Here is a 4942-nt window from a genome sequence, read left to right on the forward strand (position 1 = left end):
TAAGGGCATCACAGACCTGTTATTGCTCAATTTCGTGCGACTAAATGTCGCCTGTCCCTCTAAGAAGATATATTTGTACGCCGGTAGTGAGAACCACAACCAACAACGACCGAAGCCGAAGCGGAGGGTCTTTGCGATACCAGAAAGTACGTCTATTTAGCAGGCTAGAGTCTCGTTCGTTATCAGAATTAACCAGACAAATCACTCCACCAACTAAGAACGGCCATGCACCACCACCCACCGAATCAAGAAAGAGCTCTCAATCTGTCAATCCTTCCGGTGTCTGGACCTGGTGAGGTTTCCCGTGTTGAGTCAAATTAAGCCGCAGGCTCCACTCCTTGTAGTGCCCTTCCGTCAATTCCTTTAAGTTTCAGCTTTGCAACCATACTTCCCCCGGAACCCAAAGCTTTGGTTTCCCGGAAGCTGCCCGCCGAGTCATCGGAGGAACTTCGGCGGATCGCTAGCTGGCATCGTTTATGGTTAGAACTAGGGCGGTATCTGATCGCCTTCGAACCTCTAACTTTCGTTCTTGATTGATGAAAACACATTTGGCAAATGCTTTCGCTTCTGTCCGTCTTGCGACGATCCAAGAATTTCACCTCTAACGTCGCAATACGAATGCCCCAGTTGTCCCTATTAATCATTACCTCGGAATTCCGAAAACCAACAAAATAGAACCGAGGTCCTATTCCATTATTCCATGCACACAATATTCAGGCGAATGAGCCTGCTTTAAGCACTCTAATTTGTTCAAAGTAAACGTACCGGCCCACCTCGACACTCGGTGAAGAGCACCTTGGTAGGATTTTGAGTTGGGCCGCCTTTTTACGGGCTAAGCCCACCGGTAGGACGTCCCACAGACATGCCAGTTGAACACCGCGAGCGGTGAACCGACAGTGTGGGACACAGATTCAACTACGAGCTTTTTAACCGCAACAACTTTAATATACGCTATTAGAGCTGGAATTACCGCGGCTGCTGGCACCAGACTGGCCCTCTAATAGATCCTCGTTAAAGGATTTAAAGTGTACTCATTCCGATTACGGGGCCTCGGATGAGTCCCGTATCGTTATTTTTCGTCACTACCTCCCCGTGCCGGGAGTGGGTAATTTGCGCGCCTGCTGCCTTCCTTGGATGTGGTAGCCGTTTCTCAGGCTCCCTCTCCGGAATCGAACCCTGATTCCCCGTTACCCGTAACAACCATGGTAGTCGCAGAAACTACCATCGACAGTTGATAAGGCAGACATTTGAAAGATGCGTCGCCGGTACTAGACCGTGCGATCGGCACAAAGTTATTCAGAGTCACCAAGTCAAACGGTGAGCAAGGCAAGCCCGCCACCGATTGGTTTTGATCTAATAAAAGCATTCCTTCCATCTCTGGTCGGAACTCTATTTGCATGTATTAGCTCTAGAATTACCACAGTTATCCAAGTAATGTGGGTACGATCTAAGGAACCATAACTGATGTAATGAGCCATTCGCGGTTTCACCTTAATGTGGCTTGCACTGAGACATGCATGGCTTAATCTTTGAGACAAGCATATACTACTGGCAGGATCAACCAGGGTGCTATATATATAATAGCATAGTGCGTAAATGTCCCTCGGCGTCACCCGAGAGACCACACTTTGTATAGAAAAGTTCGATGAATATTTCTAAACAACGAATTTTCTTACATATATATATCTGAGTCGTACGATATTCCCTGGACATGACGAACAGTTTACATCGCGACTTGATATTTTATATATTCTGCGCTTACACAGAGGCTAGACCTTTAACAACCGTCGAAACGGCGGTCCGTACATGAAATTTGCGGTCCGCAGACCCAGTTAATTTCAAACAGTCTCTTTACCCTTCGTTAGATTGAAAACGTCGGGGCGAATTCATTATAAGAATTCATCGTTATAACTAACTTTTATTCTCGCTCGGAGAGTATTGAGTTGATTGCATTTGTATATTTTATTTTCCGCATAAGAGTCTTTGCGTCAACGACACATGCCCGCGGATATGCTGTACAGTATGGTTGAACACTTATAAATAAGGTCCAGAACCCGGCCGTAAACCGACATCCGAACATATACGGCGTATATTATTCTAGACACGGTCTACGACAGTTTGACCTGCAGCGACGGGTCGCCTCGGGTTACCGTGCGAACCATCACCGCGATGGTCTGGACAGGCTATATGGCGGGTCGCAAGAAAATAAATTCTCTAGGACGCGCAACCACTTTAGCAATTTTAGAGCACGTTGTGGTCCAAAACAAACGTCCTCGCTTTAAAATTGAAATATGAATATTTCACTGTGTGTGAGATTGAAAAATCTGCTTTCGCTGATTTTTCATTTTCTTAAAACAACGCAATGAAGCGAATGTTCAAATTCGCACAATTTGAATAAAATGTGCAGAGTATATAGAATACTAACGCAAGCGTTTACTACAATCGACTTTAAAACACTAGACTTTCATCTAGCGCCCAAAGAATTGATTGAGCTATGCGTTTAAAGTATAATATTCAAAAAGAACGCCGTTTTCACAACGAACTTCGTCATTCGCTCAGGCATCTGGCGATACCGAGCAGATATACATGGCAGTGCTCTCACACAATGCATAAGAGCGCTAAGCGGTTGTAAACTGCGTCACGCTGCTTTTGCACACTGCGCAATATTTTGCGACTAGCTCCGGTCAAACGTTAATGAAACGAATGATCATTGCCAGAGGCTTTTGCCCACAGTATATTATACTATGGGAGCGCACAACATTTAGTCTGCAACATTATATTGCGACATATAGCACACGTTTCATTCACTTAATAGTAAATGTACGTTAATGATCCTTCCGCAGGTTCACCTACGGAAACCTTGTTACGACTTTTACTTCCTCTAAATAATCAAGTTTGGTTATCTTCCCAGCAACATCGGCAATGTCGAAACGCTGCCGCGCACCGGTCCGAAGACCTCACTAAATAATTCAATCGGTAGTAGCGACGGGCGGTGTGTACAAAGGGCAGGGACATAATCAACGCAAGCTTATGACTCGCGCTTACTAGGAATTCCTCGTTCATGGGGAAGAATTGCAAGCCCCAATCCCTAGCACGAAGAGGCTTCAACGGATTACCCGGACCTTTCGGCCAAGGAAAACCTGCTGATCTCTTCAGTGTAGCGCGCGTGCGGCCCAGAACATCTAAGGGCATCACAGACCTGTTATTGCTCAATTTCGTGCGACTAAATGTCGCCTGTCCCTCTAAGAAGATATATTTGTACGCCGGTAGTGAGAACCACAACCAACAACGACCGAAGCCGAAGCGGAGGGTCTTTGCGATACCAGAAAGTACGTCTATTTAGCAGGCTAGAGTCTCGTTCGTTATCAGAATTAACCAGACAAATCACTCCACCAACTAAGAACGGCCATGCACCACCACCCACCGAATCAAGAAAGAGCTCTCAATCTGTCAATCCTTCCGGTGTCTGGACCTGGTGAGGTTTCCCGTGTTGAGTCAAATTAAGCCGCAGGCTCCACTCCTTGTAGTGCCCTTCCGTCAATTCCTTTAAGTTTCAGCTTTGCAAACCATACTTCCCCCGGAACCAAAAGCTTTGGTTTCCCGGAAGCTGCCCGCCGAGTCATCGGAGGAACTTCGGCGGATCGCTAGCTGGCATCGTTTATGGTTAGAACTAGGGCGGTATCTGATCGCCTTCGAACCTCTAACTTTCGTTCTTGATTGATGAAAACACATTTGGCAAATGCTTTCGCTTCTGTCCGTCTTGCGACGATCCAAGAATTTCACCTCTAACGTCGCAATACGAATCCCCAGTTGTCCCTATTAATCATTACCTCGGAATTCCGAAAACCAACAAAATAGAACCGAGGTCCTATTCCATTATTCCATGCACACAATATTCAGGCGAATGAGCCTGCTTTAAGCACTCTAATTTGTTCAAAGTAAACGTACCGGCCCACCTCGACACTCGGTGAAGAGCACCTTGGTAGGATTTTGAGTTGGGCCGCCTTTTTACGGGCTAAGCCCACCGGTAGGACGTCCCACAGACATGCCAGTTGAACACCGCGAGCGGTGAACCGACAGTGTGGGACACAGATTCAACTACGAGCTTTTTAACCGCAACAACTTTAATATACGCTATTAGAGCTGGAATTACCGCGGCTGCTGGCACCAGACTGGCCCTCTAATAGATCCTCGTTAAAGGATTTAAAGTGTACTCATTCCGATTACGGGGCCTCGGATGAGTCCCGTATCGTTATTTTTCGTCACTACCTCCCCGTGCCGGGAGTGGGTAATTTGCGCGCCTGCTGCCTTCCTTGGATGTGGTAGCCGTTTCTCAGGCTCCCTCTCCGGAATCGAACCCTGATTCCCCGTTACCCGTAACAACCATGGTAGTCGCAGAAACTACCATCGACAGTTGATAAGGCAGACATTTGAAAGATGCGTCGCCGGTACTAGACCGTGCGATCGGCACAAAGTTATTCAGAGTCACCAAGTCAAACGGTGAGCAAGGCAAGCCCGCCACCGATTGGTTTTGATCTAATAAAAGCATTCCTTCCATCTCTGGTCGGAACTCTATTTGCATGTATTAGCTCTAGAATTACCACAGTTATCCAAGTAATGTGGGTACGATCTAAGGAACCATAACTGATGTAATGAGCCATTCGCGGTTTCACCTTAATGTGGCTTGCACTGAGACATGCATGGCTTAATCTTTGAGACAAGCATATACTACTGGCAGGATCAACCAGGGTGCTATATATATAATAGCATAGTGCGTAAATGTCCCTCGGCGTCACCCGAGAGACCACACTTTGTATAGAAAAGTTCGATGAATATTTCTAAACAACGAATTTTCTTACATATATATATCTGAGTCGTACGATATTCCTGGACATGACGAACAGTTTACATCGCGACTTGATATTTTATATATTCTGCGGCT

The 4942-nt window shown here is 46.3% G+C and overlaps 2 non-coding genes across 2 annotated transcripts in view; both read right to left on the reverse strand.

The window, feature by feature from the left end:
* LOC113378915 overlaps positions 1-1568 on the reverse strand; it is a 1924-nt gene extending 356 nt beyond the window's left edge. Inside the window, exon 1 of the ribosomal RNA XR_003367261.1 lies at positions 1-1568. This exon is cut by the window's left edge and continues 356 nt beyond it. This is a non-coding gene — a ribosomal RNA (small subunit ribosomal RNA).
* Positions 1569-2826: 1258 nt separating this feature from the next.
* On the reverse strand, positions 2827-4751 carry LOC113378913. Its single transcript, XR_003367260.1, has one exon. It is a non-coding gene; the product is annotated as a small subunit ribosomal RNA (ribosomal RNA).
* Between the last annotated feature and the right edge of the window lie 191 nt (positions 4752-4942).

Source organism: Ctenocephalides felis, unplaced genomic scaffold (assembly GCF_003426905.1).
Source record: "Ctenocephalides felis isolate EL2017-DRISC unplaced genomic scaffold, ASM342690v1 CF-g0.4_SCAFFOLD_01886, whole genome shotgun sequence".
Classification (NCBI taxonomy): Eukaryota; Metazoa; Arthropoda; class Insecta; order Siphonaptera; family Pulicidae; genus Ctenocephalides; species Ctenocephalides felis.